At 47.8% G+C, this 15,898-nt stretch overlaps 1 protein-coding gene and 2 long non-coding RNA genes across 8 annotated transcripts in view; 2 read left to right on the top strand and 1 right to left on the bottom strand.

Moving 5' to 3' along the window:
• dbn1 (drebrin 1) overlaps positions 1 to 15,898 on the bottom strand; it is a 37,775-nt gene that overhangs the window by 17,090 nt on the left and 4,787 nt on the right. The gene's annotated exons all lie outside the window — the stretch shown is intronic.
• Positions 3,728 to 6,703, top strand: LOC130537527 (uncharacterized). Its single transcript, XR_008953646.1, has 2 exons — positions 3,728 to 5,490; positions 5,955 to 6,703. It is a non-coding gene; the product is annotated as an uncharacterized LOC130537527 (long non-coding RNA).
• On the top strand, positions 12,032 to 13,338 carry LOC130537528 (uncharacterized). The gene is made up of 2 exons (XR_008953647.1): positions 12,032 to 12,905; positions 12,994 to 13,338. It is a non-coding gene; the product is annotated as an uncharacterized LOC130537528 (long non-coding RNA).

The following is a 15,898-nucleotide window of genomic DNA, read 5'->3' as shown; positions in this document are numbered from 1 at the left end:
CCCAAAACAGGAGGTTTCATTTCTCTCTGGGCCTCAGGCTGGAATATTCAAGCATTTATGATGTGATTCCGGTTTACAACCAGGGAAACAAGAACACTGGAGAAGGATTTATGGCCGGTTCTTCCCAGAGAATTACTTTCATCTTATATAGACGAGTGTGAGGATGAGCGAGAATAATCACCACCAGATAAAACATCTGCTGTAATGACAGGGAAACATTTCAGGTTGGTCCTCCTATTGTTGAGCTGCTCCTCTTGTTTATCGGAGAATGATGGATGCACCAGACGTGGAGGTGGGGAGATCCTCACTGCCCAGAGGATTTATGTGTCCAGAGGATTTCTGCCAACTTCTGCTAATGAAACCCGACTCTTCAGAAAAGCTCCCCCCTGCACAGTTACATTTTCAAGTCTTTAATAAAAAAAAATTCCACTGTTTGGAGCTCACAACTCAACTTCAGGTCGTTCCAGAGGATTCTGAGACCCACCAAGTCTTCCTGTTGCTGCGCTATGCTAAACTCAACTTAGTCCACCTCAGGGGAGACGATCCAGCGCCGGCTCCATCCAGACCAAACACATAAGGCAGCTGGACTCTCAGTTATCTCCCTCACCTCTCTAAATTACTCACAGAAGAATCCATCACGGTCAGAGTCGGTTATCGGTCCAGCAGGAACTCTGACTGAGGTTCTGTCAACGGTAGTTAGCGGTTACCATTAGCACTGCAGGCTAAGATGCTGCTGGCAGCGCTGTTAACTGACGTTCCCATCAAGTTCAGTTTGGAAAAGTACCCGATCTGCCCCCAACACAAGTCTGCAAACTGCTCTGGAGGGTTGGAAGGGGTCTCTAAGCCTCCCGTACTCAGGTAATCTAGCAGAATTTGTCTGGTTCTCTGACCCAACGGGGTCTGCAGTGTCTGTGAAACCATGTCTGGTGCACAACAGAGCTTTAAATAAAGATTTAATCTTCATAAAGAACTCAAAACAACTACAAAGAAGATGAGAAAAACGACTCGATGGACTTCCTGGTATGCGAGTTAGCCGCAGAGCTGCAGATGTGTGCGTTTTGATTAGTCATGCACGCCGCAATCAGCTCGAGACCAAAAAAAAAGAAATCCATTAATCAGTCAGAACGACTCAGAATCTAATCAGAAGAACATCTGAGGTCTGTTTACGCAGCAGAAACATCTGCAAAGAGCCAGTGTCCTTTAGAAAATGTCAACAGTGTTACCTCCTAACACGAGCTGCGAGGGGAAGGTCCAGATCTGAATAAATGTTTATCTCTCCTGCATACATAAGAGCATTCTTCGTCCTCAAAGTCATCGGCTGCCGCGGTTACGCAACCAGACAAAGAGCTCAGGAGGACGCTGGATTCAAAACAGGCACGGCCGGGTCAGCAGAACCAGAGCTGGGCCCTCAGGACACGTCACACATCACCAGACCTCCTCTGGCCCTGATCTCCAATGGCAAGTGTGCTGGATCAGACTGTGAGTCCTGGAATCCAGAGGTCCGGTTGACTCAGCAGCACCACAGCTGACGTGCTGTCTGGCTGTGACGTCTCGTCGGTCCACCGTTTGGTCGGGAGCCAAAGCTGCTCCGGCCACAGTTTCGCTTCGTTGGTCCAGAAACGGGCCCAAACTGTCCAGTCTGAGATTTAAGTCGGACGATTTGATTATAGCTCGATTAAAGCCTTGGAAGCAGCTGCGTGCACGTGCGCGTGCATGTCCTATCTGGACAGCTGCTTCTTTGTGCGCTGCTCAGGCTACAATGGTCTTCCTGTAGCCGCCGCTGTCTCCTCTGCACCAATCAGAAGGCAGCATTGAGTGGCGGGACGCCGCCGGGCCGTCGCCATGTCAGCAGCAAACGGGTGTAAACGAGGGAGGACAGAGAGTCTTTGGAGAGGGGGGGGGCGGAGCTGAGCCATAGAACCGGGACAGAACCGCTCCCAGTGGAGGAATGAGCAACAGAAAGGAGGCGTTCGCCTCGGTTCCTGTAAGCTCCGCCGCCGCTTTTTTCTGTTACCCCCCAAATGAAAACATGACTCAGGATTCCTGTGGTCCCGATGCTGGACACCGACCCGCAGCGCCGCCGCCGCCGCACATCCACAATCATCCTGACCAGTTTTCCGGGTCTAAACATCAAACATTCCCATTGGAAAATGGCCTTTTTTTCCCTTTACATATTAATTGTGGTCTATTGGGCCTAATTATGTCCAACATAATTACAGCGTAGCAACTGTTGCTATTGATATTATTAGACTGTGACCCCGCTAATCTGCCAATTATCTAAACACCTAATCAAGGAGCTGTCAATCAAACGTCTTAATATAAATCTATGTGAGGATTTCCTGAACCACCAGAACGACATTTACAGTTTAGCCTTTACTGCTAACTGCAGCCTACAGTCATATTGATAATTCAGCTCTGTTCTCTGATCTCTAATCTCCAAAAATGGTGAAATACGGATCTCTTCCATAAAGCGGATCACTAAAAAGTAATCAGAGTACTTGGAATCTGTTACCTCTCTTAACGACCTGTTCGATTTTCAATTTGAGGGACGCTTTTTAGATTTACCCGTCGCTCGTTCAGCTGCTGGAGGAGACTCAATGAGAGGCTGGCGACGTGCACGAACACACACACCCACACACACCCACACACACCCACACACACACACAACACACACACACACACACACACACACACACACACACCCTATGGAGCTCTGATCGAACGGGCTCTGATGGTTGGTTGTTGTGGGCTATCAGCCAGAGGATCCTTTTCTCCTTTCATCCTGACTCTTTTCATTTACACACACACACACACACACACACAAACACACACACACACTCTTTTCCTTCCTGTACCCCACCCCCACCTCCTCTCTTTAGCCCCTTTAGCCAAAAATCCATTTAAACTGCACTATTGGCAATTGAGTACAAGCCCATTTTTTTGAGCTCCGTTCAGCTGCAGCGGCGACACGACACCCGGGGCTCCGTCCGTTTCGGCTGCGCTGTGTCACCAAATCGTACTGGAGGTTGAGGAACAAACTGGCCGCACGTAAAGATCCTGCGCCTGGTTTCCCGGTGAGAACGTTCGGACGTGCGGTGACGCGCTGCAGTGACCCACACATGACAGAATCGTGGCGGTGCCGAACGTGAAGTAGGTCAAATGACGTGTAACCACATTTGTTCACACGCCAAAGCAGAAAGGCCGAATTAGAACACGTGAATAAACATATTTATGCTCCGCTCGGAGTGACGGAGATTTATCTGGAACAGAAGGCTGGAAAAGGACCGAACCCCCGACATGAATAAAAAGTCCTATTTTGTGTCTTATGTCAGGTGAAGGGTTCTGTTAGAATGATGGGAAAAAAGCTTATTTAGTGTTACTGTGTAGTTAAAATCACTGGTCTCATGACTTTGTTGTACGTCGTGTGTTCTGTTACACGTAAACTCTTTGAAGCCTTTGGATCGACGACTGGATCTGCAGCAGAAATATCACGTATCTGACTAATCTCAGCTATAAAACAGGAATGAACACGGATCTGAGATCGGTCCCTGAGGGATGCCGGAACCCTTCCGCCTAGCTTTGAGTGAACGTTCTGGTCTAAAACCCCCTCCCACTGTTTTTTTTAAAGCTTTCTGGATGTTTCCGCTGACTCTCCAGGTTCTGAATCCACGTATATCAAAGCAGCGATGACATTTCACGCGTCCCTCTGCTGAGTGCCGGTTATCGATCGACTTGTCGATACGGGCCCACCTTTTAACGCAGTTAAACGCTGGGGACAAGAGAACACAGCAGAAGGCAGGAAAGCAGAGGTGGGACAGATGTGCAGCTGGGAGCTGCTGTTAAATGTGCCTTCGATGGCGTCCAGCCGTTAAAACCTCAGCAGGTTTTTCACAGTTTTCTCCTTTTTTACAGGCTTTTCTAAGACAAAATTCTCTCCTTAAAACCAAGCTAAACTTTTTTGGGGGCTTTTTTTAAATAATCATATCATCTCTTCAGATGTTTCCAAAGCCACACCCTAAACTTCCCCTGGAATTCAGAGGACAGTGGAGCGCGCTGATTTAATCTTCAGCTGTCAGGGCCGTTGGATCAACGCAGCCCCGCCTAAACTCAACGTTTCAACTGTTTCAGCCCCCGATTTTCTGCAACTTCAGTGGATTTCGTGCCCGATAGGACGAGATCCCAACATGGAAGAGCAGAGAAAGAACAAAGCCTTTTAAAAGCGTGGCTCTACGATGTTCACGTAAACGTTTTTTGTTGTTTTTGTTGTTTCTTTGATGCTTTGTTTTGACAGAGAAGACGGCTAAACTGAAGATTCAATTTACAATTTTGGAGCTGAAACAAAATGCCACAACCGTCGCGAGTGCGACTGCTTCGCCGCTGGTTTCGCCCGGCTTCCATTTGTCATGCAGCCAACAGGAATGATTGTGCACTTGAAAACACAGCGGCAGCACGGACACGGTCCTCCAGGAAATGTGGTAATAAGCTGCGCCGTCTCCCAGAGCAAACGTGGGCCACTAATTTAGCATGAGAGGGGCTGCTGAGTGGGAGGACCTGCTCACAGATTACAATGTCTGCTGTTAATCAGCCTTTGTTCTCTTCATTCCTCCACATTAAGCGGCGTTCACCTGTTTCAGCTCTAAATGCCCTTAAAATGTTCTTTTAAATCATCCGGAGGATGGAGGAGAGAAGAGTCACGAACTGAGCGCTACTCACATGGCTAAAATAATCTTTGTAATAATCTGTTTTCATGTCAGCATTTGCGGATCATAGAAGAAACACCTTTTAAAAAAATATATCAAATTAAAACCCTAATAGTAAAAATATGTCAGAAATAACGAGGACATGTGCGCTCTATTTCAAAGACACGCTAGTCCGCATTAATTTACAGACGTTTCACTTGTCTGAGCTGCCTTATGAGAACCGAACACGCCAATATGGCCAAGCTGGGCGCCAACAGCCGTCATACGAACAGGCTGATCGTTTTCAGACGGAAACACTTTTTTTTTTACTCCTATTTTTCACAAGACGGACTCAGCCGTTAGCATCGCAGATGATGCTAACGTGCGGAGGAAGGAATAATTCATCTGTTCTGCGCGAAGGAAACTCCCGGCTGTTCCCAAAGCAGGACAGACTTCAGTAGCTCAGCGGAGAGCGTCGGTGACCAGAAAAGTCAGATGAGGAACAAAGACTGAGGCAGCTCTGCCTTCTGGGACGTCGCCGGTGGAAGGAGGAGCTGGCGAAGGGCTAATTTCATCTCCAGTCAACGCGGGGATTAGATTTCCATAAAAGCTAAACCCAGCGACTGGATTTTTACATTTTTCCGGTTCCTTAACATCAGATAAGAAAAGAGGAATCTTTCCTCCCAGTAGGTTATTTTCAGACCGTGTGGTTCTGCTCGGTGCCAGGATGCCACATGGGGTCCCAACATGCTGTTTTCCCACCAACAGATGGCCGTGCTCCGCTCCGACACTGGACACTGGGCCTGATCCGGTTTGTTTTCTTCCTGTTCGTTACTGTTGACGTTGAAGGGGGACGGACGGTGTGTTCCTCATCTTTACTTCCCCCTACTGGGCTTTAATCTGCCTTTTGTTGTAACATAATGGGCACAGGAGGTGGTATGAACCGCACGAGGATCCCAATAGCTGGTTGTTAGCTTAGCTAGCTATATCCGAGGAGCTATGGTCACAACTACAGGGAGTCAAAAACAACCCGACTGTTCAGAACCAACAAATGCTGCCTCTGAGACCTCTGAGCACTAGTTTAAAGTCAGAAGATCCAGTATGGAACTGGTTTACAGCTTGATGGACGGATGAGGCAAGCAAACCTCGGAGGGTTCCTAATGCCATTCCTCTTTTCTGAACTGTAATCGTTCAGATCGGGTTAAAGCAAAAGTTCAAAGCTGTCGTGTTAGCTCTGCACGCTAGCGTGACCTCTCCGCTGTTGCTCTATTGCAGCTCTGCAGACCTCCGAGATCTCTCAGACCTGAAGAGGCTTTGAAGCTCGAACGCCAACATGTGGTTGAAATCATCTCAGCGTGGTTGTTTGAGGGAACGGAAAGAAGTGTTCCAGAAGGAAAGAGGCAAAGTTTCTGCTTCATACTCATCCGGTTAGAGCCCAGGCTGGATATAAATTCATCTTCACGTGTTCAGATTATTCTGGTCAAATGACAGTTCTTATTTTAGGGCAGAACATTAGATTATTTCACATCAGCTACAGATTCTAACAGCATTCTTCACATTCTAGCTAGCTATGTCAACCAGCTCTGTGGAGGGATAGTTTTCTATGAGACCATAACCATAAATATAGAATCTAAATATCAGTGCACATTCGGAGGACCTTTATTAAGACTGTGGTAAAGCAGGACCAGTCAGCTGACTGTAATGTAATAAAACCGCCATGTTTCAGCCTCGCTGTTGAGACTGATTACAGTCTTTTCCTTTCAGGCTCGCAATTAACAATTGTGTTTACGATGTGCGTTGATATTTCAGGAGCAATTAAGCTTCCACTATCGTGCTGTCTTGGTTTGTCTTGTCGGCAAATGCTAATGTTAGCTGACATGGCTAATGGGTTAGAAAACACAGACTGGCTTCAAATGTGACATGATATTCCATTTAAATGTCACCACCAATCGCCTTTTAACGCATGAAATGTGATGTTCACAAATTAAAGAACTCTCTGCTTTAGCGCTAACTGCTACTCCCAACTTGTCCACCAGGTGTCCTCAGTTCCCGCAAGCTATGTGTGTCTCACTTCCTGTCTGTCCTCCCCACCTTATTTTGATGATCTGTTTAAGCTGCAGTATATAAACCCCGCCTCCTCACACGTACGATGCTGGCGTGAAGCTCGGGAGACTAAGGTTAGCACCTTTGTCTCTCAGAAGGATAGAAATAGAGTCGAGCGTGGCAGCCTGATTCACTGTTTACCTGCCTGGCTGTCGCACCCGACCGGTGTGGACAAATTTATCTCCTCCTGTTTGTTGGAACCACGCCAGTGTCACCAACGCAGGTTGAGGAACGCCAGAGACCAGAACCCTGAGTCCTCATCTTCAGGGTGTCTGCTAGTGTGGCTAATGTTAGCATTGTTACGCTGGTTGCATATTAGTCCCCTGATGTGGATCTCAGATCTGCCCCCCTGCCCCAGTCTGATCCCCCACTTCCACTTTCGATTACAGGTATTATCCCGCTGGGGTATTTTTAGCTAGCGCGGGATATCTTTAGGCTCTCTTCTGTCAGGGACGCTGCTGTCCTTCTTTCACGTTCTCTATTATTTATCGACATTTATACGTGAGCCGTTTCACAAACTCCGTCCTGTCTGGCGTTTTAATAAGGTTCCGTCTTTAGAGAGGACAGAAAGCAGCCGTCCACATGATCGGAACCCAGCGGAGCTGCAGTCGACTGCCGCTGTTCCCAGGACATCTGAGTGGACATGTGGGAGTGAGAAGTAGAAATAAGTGGAGTGGAAAATATACAGCGCATGTGGGCTTTTTAGAGAGGCTGTTGCAGATCTGGAAAAGAGGAAAATGTGCCGCAGTAATGAAAAAAAGGCTCATATTAATGTAGGAAAAGAATGCTTGTGTTAAATTATAAGTGTGTAAGATGTAAAATTCTGTGCTATATTCTAGTAATAATTATCAAGGACAGTGGAGGATAATGTGGGCTCAGCTTGAGCAGTTAGCATCACGACTAGCAATGTGCTACTTTAGCCGCATTTCTCATTTAATGTTGAGTCTGTCGAGTTAATGTTGAGTCTGACTGCTTTGTTGGCCCCAAAATTAACAATAATAATGATAAAGCATTAGCCATCACTTGCAAGCGTAGCCTGGCAGCATTACTGTTTGTTATTAAAATACTACTTTTCCACTTCAGGGTCGGGTTAGAGTTGGGTTTAGGCTTGGCTAGGCTAGGAAGAGGGGGAATGGTTTATGTCCCCACAAAGATAAAATTAAAATAAAAACAGTGTGTGTGTGTGTGTGTGTGTGCGTGTGTGCGTGCGTGTGTGTGTGTGTGTAAATCTGGCACGAACCAGAGTTCACACTGAGATTCACATTTTACATAATAGACTTTTTGCCTCCGCTCAGCTCTGCCAAAACTGGAAATAAGCGACTGAAATAATCCCTCTCCGTTGACTCGGGGATAAAACTGTACTTTAAAGATCTTTCTTTCCGCTCACAAATGAAGGGTGCTGATATTTCATAGTTCTAGATATGTAGATTACACCAGACTGCCTCTTGAGGAGGCTAACGTGTTAGCATGTATCCAAACCACTGCGTCTTGATTTTTGCACCATTTTTTCGTAGAAACTTTGTGACTTCACATCCTTAGCTAATCTGAGATGCTTCCAGCTGCCTGTAGTATCTATTGGTAACCTTAAGATAGAACAAAGTGTGTTTGTGGCGGTGTGATGTTGTGCACAAGGAGAGCGAGGTGGTGGCGTTAGCTGTAGCCCACCAGCAGCCAGATGGTCAGAAGGATGCGTGAAAGGATGAAAGGCCACTGGTCTCGCTTTCTGTCTCTACGCCCTCTTCAAAGCGAACGTTGTAAATGCATCAAACAGTCGGCGGAACGAGCAGAACCAACACGCAACACTGCTCCTGATAACCCAGAAACAGGAACACAAAGAACTTTGGCTAATTTGGGTTTGGACGAGGCTCCTGTAGTGAAGCCGAGAACCTCGGGTCACCATCGCCCTCAAATAGCTGCGAGGCGTCGAGCGTCAGGCACAAAACAGTCGGAAAATAGAGAGCACCGGCTGAGAGTAGCTGCAGGAAGAGTAGAGGAAGGTGAGGGGGCGCAAATATCAGAGGTTTTACAAGAGGAAAGAAAAGCAACAACTGGAATATTGGGTTGTGTTATCGGGGAACGTTCAGCTTGTGATGTTTCTAGAGGGACGTTTGCTTTATTGCAGTTTAGAGCCGATAACACGATTTTCAGTCTACAGACGAGGCATCAAAACGCTTTCAATCAGCCAAGATGGAGGAAAATCCAGGCAGAGACTGTCAGGGAACTACCCACAATGCCCCTGTGGGCTGCACATAAGCTACAACTCTCCCCTCACACACACACACACACACACACACAGACACACACACACACACACACACACACACACACACACACACACACACTCCAATAAAGCAAATGTGCTTACACTCATCAGCCTGCAGGCCAGACTACCATCACCCTGTTCGCTCAGCTAAACCTCTGTTTATTATTTCTTGTCTTTAGTTTCACCTCCTGAGGTCACATTGGAAAACATTTAATAGCATTTTCATTTTGCTAAAAGCATTCTGGGAGAAACTGTTGCTGGAACACAGCTCAGAGCTCCCAGAGACAGCTGAAGCCGGAACAAATGTCTGAATTTATCACCTTTATCTCGTCAGTTAAATCGTCAAGCTTCCTGCTGGGGTGTAGCAGGACAAGGGTTAGCTTGTCGCTAACGTTGTGGAGATTTCCCTGAACGCATTTACATGCGTATCAGAACAGTAGCAGCGTGACTTGATTAGCCTCCGTAATGAGAAACGACTGGAGAGGGATTTGGGTGACAGGACGCATCTCGACTCAGCAGGGGACCCTCATGAGGGGGGTCAACGACGTCAACGACGAGGATTATTCAACCATCACTGTTGTCAGAAAGGTAAAAAAACTGTCCGGACCAGATTGGTTAAAGGAAAAGATTAGTAAAAGATTAGATTAAAGATTAGTTTCCAGCACAAAAGCAGGTGCAAACTCGCTATCACCAAGTGTTCGCACTGATCAGGCACCTCCTGTTATCTGCTGTTTACCTCAGCGTTGCTAAGCAACACTTTCTGCTCTCTGGATAACAAAAACTCCACGTTTCCTCAGTTCTTTTCCTCGTAAAAAGGTTTATTTTTTGCTCCTGGCGACAACCGACACCCACCGTACTTTCACCGCGGCTGTGCCCCAACGGGGACCAGTTATGGATGAGTCTGACTGGAAACGAAGGACTAAAACCACAGCAGGTGCTGGGAACACTGGCAGGAAACTGGTTTCCTGATTAATGGTGGGGCCTTGCCTCTGAGGTCATACCGGGGTCATCAGAGGTGCGTTTAAGGGCCAGTCTGGGCTTCACAAGGTGATCCTGGAGGGTTTGGAAGGATTCTTCCACCTTGGAGGGGGATTCCTGAGGCGTCACATCGTGCAGATGAGTTTCTTTAGCCGCAGCTTTAGCGGCAGAACGCGAGAACGAACAGGCAGATTCTGTCTTTGTTTCCGTTGGAGGTGAAGCACCTGCTGACAGCTGAATCCATCTGGAAGGAAAGAACGAGCCTTCAAAGGCTGAAAACAATGGCTGCAGCCATCAAACACAAAAACACACAGCCGGGGCACCCGCTTGCCTCAGGAGGGGGCTTGCAACCCCCCCAACTCGGCTCCTTGACAACACAGAACAGGCTGTGTTACTGGACCGCCAGGGTGTGTTTTTGAATCACCTGAGGCCCAAGAAGAAGACAGAAAACCTGATTCTGCCGCAGACACGGAACAAACAGCCCGAGGAAGAAACATCAAAGGATCGATCGGCAGATCAAAGCCACGTCCTACGGCTCGTCGTTGTTGCTGAGCAGAGGAAGTGGGCAGACCAACGTGACGGCCAGCAGACGCTCAGGGATCAGCTGTCTGGAGGAAGCAGGCGTAAACACACGAGCCGGCTAAATCGTGCACATTTAGCTGAACAAACCGGCGTTTACATGCCCCACGTCAGATCCTGGACCCCCCCCCACCGTCTCCTGGAAATGACCCGTGTACACCGTGGAGCGTCCATCATATACTTTTGTGGGAAAAACGCCGCCTCCTTCTTGGGTGAGGTGGTGCCGAATGCAGAGAAAATGTCAGGTTGGATGGTTGGAAGTGAAGGGCGTGGGTTCACATCCTGACCTCAGACACGGGGGTTCGCGTCCTCCATGAGCTAATGACAGACTGTCCAAGGGTTTTATCTCTGAAGAGCGAAAGAATAAGAACAATTTCAAATATAAACTTCCTGTCAGCCGCTCACGTGAGGGTCTGCTCGAGGTTTCCTCCTGTTAAACAGGTTCGGTTTTGTTTTTTGGGGGGGTTCAGACAGAACGTCAGCGGATTCTCTGCTGACTTTATACGAGTTCGATCATTCAGGCTGTGCTCAGCTGCGTGCATGCCAGCGCCTGCCGGGGATTATGGGATTGGACGGAGAGGGAGTTTATGACACTGACATTTGCATCGTCGGGGGAGGGGGGAGGGGGGGCTTCAGAACCAGCAGGTGCTTCGCTCTGCAGACGAGCAAAACAGCTGCTTTTCCTCGGAAACGAGAGTTTGAACCAGAATCTGTGTGTTTGTCTGGGCATTGACCTGGGGGGTACAGTTAATGGAAGCTAGGTTCCCAGCGTCATGGAGGGGGCTTTTCTTGTGTTGGGATTACCATGGCAACTGATGTTGGACACATAATTGCAGCCTTGAGCGTTTTTCTTTGCGATCAATCTCCCGGCAAGACGTCATCAAATCGCAACTTTGGTTGGCGTGAAGGAGTCGCAGCCTCGAGACTTCTTCTTCAGTGGCCGATACGTCGGACACCCAAACGCATCGCGCCGCGCTATGCTAGTTATCACTAAGCCTCAGGTAAAACAGGGGTCAGCGATGGGGCCAGTGACCGAACCAACACCAACACGACAATCCACGAAATTAGCTCGTTAACGTTCGCTCTTGGCACCCAAATTCCCATTTTAACAAAACACCGGAAACCAGAGCAACGAGGCTCGCTGTTAGGAAATGGGCTATTTTTTGCTAAAACTCTTCGAACAAAATCTTGTGAGTGAAACATTTTCTTTTTCCTGCTTTTGGACTGAAATAAAAGAGTCTTGCTTGAGGTTCTAGACGTTCTGGACTCGGTCCGGGGGGATTTATTCTGAAGTTTGACCACACACGAAGAGGAGAGAGATGAATATGCATGAGTCAAACGAGAAGGACACGCAGAGAAAGGAGGGCACCACGCTCCCCTTTCATACCTCCATGCCGGGATTCAGACACCCCCCCCCCCCCCCCCCCCCCCCCCACAGCCGGGAGAACTGGCCCCTCCTGCAGATGCAAAACTGATCATTTTCTAGCTTTTTCCTTGAAGAGAGAGAACATCCTGTTTATTTTTAGCTCTGAAGAAGCAGTGATGGTTTATTTCCATCTTTGCTTTCATCACAGATTATTTCATAACCCCAAAGAGCTAAAATTAGCCCAGAGGGGCTTCAGAAGGTAAAATTCTGCACTCTCAGCTGGTGTCAGAGCCACAATCACATTACAAGGCAAAAATTCAGCTTCCCAACATCAGCAGCTCATATTTTAATTTCTCCTGGTTGAAGACAATATGGTGTAAAACGTAAAAAGACTTAATGATACGACCTAAAATATGAGGCCCAGCCGACGCTCAGATGACCTGAAGATGTTTATCCCAACAACTGCAATTTCAAGGTTTATTTCTGAAAGCCGTCGTCCTACAGACCAATAATTCCTTCCATCAACAGCCTGTTAAGCTCATTAAAGCACCAGTCAGGAACACTGGAATACCTGGCTCCTCTCCATAAATCACGTCCATAAATCCCTGAGCCTCAGAACATCCGACGGAGGAGCCGTGCACGGAGGAGCCGTGCACTCCAGCGCTGCGCAGCTGCACCCACACACTTTGGTGCACATTTATCCAGGAGCTCATTTGGGGAGCAGGAGGAGGTTTTTCTCTGTTAAGTGTGAAGGAAATCAGGCAAAATGAGGCTAATTGGTGGAAAACAAACCAGGCAAGAGGAGGAAGATGAGGAAGAAACAGATGGGGGAGGAAAAGGATGAGTCCCAGAGTGACAAGGAGGAGCAGGAGGAGGTGAAGGACCGCATGGACACGTCACAGCTTCACCTGGACCCACGATTAGCCGTAAAAAACAGGTCTGAGCAAAACTGCTGCAGGAAAATGTCAACGGCTCCTAAAATAAAGATGAATGATCCCCTTTTTGTTACGCAACGTCTTCAAAAGCCCCACGACAACAATCGGAGCGGTAGAACCCCGTCGGACCGCTGAGTTTGGCTCTACGCTGCCGACTTCTCTTCTCGCCTGCAGGAATCAGTCGGGGATCATCTCCGCAGGCCAAAACTGCTCCGATCTTCCAGGAAGCAACGTGTTCATGGCGATAAAAGAGGCACACGGCCTCCATCTGATAAAACAACCGGCAGCAGTTTGGATTCCAAACCTCGAGCCAGAACTGAGAGAAACAAGAGAAACATCAGAGCAGACGAGCGTTGCTGAAGTTCCCCCTTTTGTTGGAGTCTTTGTTTCCTTCCTGCTGCTCCTGGTGTAATAAAAAAGTCTCTCTAGACTTTAGATTTTGCATATTTATTCAAAGGAAGTTGCTGATTGACACACTTTTTTTTTACCAGACACGTCTGAGTGCGTCTGGACATGAAACAACAACATTAGACCACATCTGGACTGATTTGTGTCTCCATCCAGACGATTGAGCCGATGTGGGAAGTCCTCCTCCCAACTGGTCAGAGCCATTTTGGTGCAGGATGGGGGGGGGGTCTAGTTCAGGATCCTCCTCCTGTGGGCACATCTGAGAGCCGTTAGCAGCTCCCAGCAGCTGGAACTTTACCCGTTTCCCTGGGAGGATGATTAAAAACCATTTATCGTGGTCTTTAAGGTGGGGAGGGGTCGCCTGTTCTCAACAAGCTGATGTGCAGGTTCCAACAGCCTGATGTGGGCCGGAGCTGGGCGGAGTCACGGCGGGGGGTCGGACCCGGTCAGACATCTCCACATAAACACACACACGGTTACACACACACACACACACACACACACACACCCAAACACTCCGACGTGAGATTCAGGGGAGCTTTTAGCTTGTGGGCTACGTAGCTGGATGACTAAAACTGTCTGCACCAAACATTCCACGCTGATTAATGGCGTAGACAAAGACTCCTGGACGTTGTGCGGTTCGGTCTAAAGAAGGGAACGGAGGGAGGAAGCCCAGGCGAAAGTCCACTCCACAAGTTTTGCCATTGTCAAGGCTACCAAAAAAGCATCGTACTTCAGGAGCCTCTCACTGTCCTGAGTAACTATTAATAACCACCAACGTTTTAGTTTCTGTAAACCTCTAAGTTGCCCATGAGCCAGGGTCTGCCTGTCTGCTCTCAGTGGGAATGCTCCCAACTCCCCAAATGCGTTTTGTTTTCACATTTATATCGTAAACTGACCAACTAAATGTTGCAACATTTAATGGCGGACGTTAGCGAAGCCACTTCCAGGACTCCTCCCACAGTCATTGTGGGCCTGGAAACATCTCCTCTTTCACTCCTCTGCACCTGTTTCTCATCATTTTTCGGGTTGAAAAGGGAAAATGTGGCAGGGAGCCTGCCCGTCTTCTGATTGTGAAGGCAGATATTTAATAATCTCTTACTCTCGCACGATGAGGAGGATTACTCTGAAATCTAAAATGGCCACTGTGGGCGCGCTGAGAGAGATTTTGGATAATAAGAGAAGAAATAAACGGATTCTGTCTGGTTTACTTCAGCCATATGCAGAGGAGGAAACCGCGGTTTAAATAAAATCTCTGCCGTCCATGTAGACAGTTAATATTACAGCACAGCTTTACTGTAATCCCTCAGACTTCACTCTGAAGCCCCAGAGGAGCCGATGCCTTTCAGAGCCCTGAAAGCCTCCAGCAGCGGCCAGACCAGAGAGCCACACTCACAAAGACGTCCTCCAGCCTGTAAACGCCGAAATCTCACCGGACGCTAAACCGAACCAGGGAGCAACGTTTGAGCTGCCGAAGAAAATCCCAGGTCTAATCTTCACAGCCGGAGGTGAAAGGTCTCAGCAGCTTTTCACTATGAGCCTGTCAGACACAGTCGGCCGATAAAGCCTCCAAAACCAAACTCCACATTTTAACACCCGCAGAAAGAAAACCGAGCTCGTTCAATCCGGTGTTTTCAAAATGCTGCGTTTGCGCTACATTAGCTGAGCTAACGAACGGCGAATGAACATCAAAGCAAAAAGGAAAGGAAAGGGATCCCAGGCCCAGGATCCGGTAAGATTCCTATAAATCTGGAGTCAGAAATCATGTAAAACACAAAACACGCAGGAACAAAATGTCCTAATTGGAACTTAGAAGCGCTTCGGCCAATAGACACACTCACTAAGTCTGATTTTGGCCGGCTATCAGCGGTACTGTGGTATTTACCCCCACCCACCTCCACGCGCCTCCATTGACCTCTTTAGCGACTAGTTTCAGTTTCTATCCCTTCCCAAATCCTCATCAGCTTCCTCTAAATCGCCGCCTCCCTTCCCCCACAGCCCTGCGCCTGTCTGCAGTCCTGCTGCTCTCTTCACTCCAGACGTAACAAATCCACCACATTATCGCAAACACACTTCAGATTTTAATCCTTCCGAACCGTTTGGTTTGATTTCCTGGACTGTATTTGTTTAAAACGATGTGTCGACTCAGCGTTCCGAAGTCTAAGCGGCCTTAACAATTAAATCCTCGTTTGAGAGAATTAAATCGACAGCCTTTGACTGATGTTGATCTGTGACACAGTCAGGGCTCACGTGCAGGACAATTAAATTAGCGTCGCCGTGTCTTCCCGTTTATCCACAAAAACGTTTCATTCAGTTTGAACTGGATTGTGTCACGAGTTGTTTCACCACCAATGTTACAACGACTTGAACTAAATATAAGTTAAGAATAACGTGAATTTTATGTTGCAATTGTGAAAATAATATTCTGAGAATCAGACCAGCTAGCTAGCAAGATCTTTATGTACGACAGAAATACGCTAAACTAAATTTGTTAAAGTCCAGGTCGGATGAACCTGAACCACATTGACTTCCAGTGTGAATCTGGTCTCAACGCTCCCATCAATTGACAGAACTCCATCAGGGTCCA

The sequence above is a fragment of the Takifugu flavidus genome, chromosome 14 (genome assembly GCF_003711565.1).
Source record: "Takifugu flavidus isolate HTHZ2018 chromosome 14, ASM371156v2, whole genome shotgun sequence".
NCBI lineage: Eukaryota > Metazoa > Chordata > Actinopteri > Tetraodontiformes > Tetraodontidae > Takifugu > Takifugu flavidus.
This window is presented reverse-complemented; position numbering and strand designations above follow the sequence as displayed.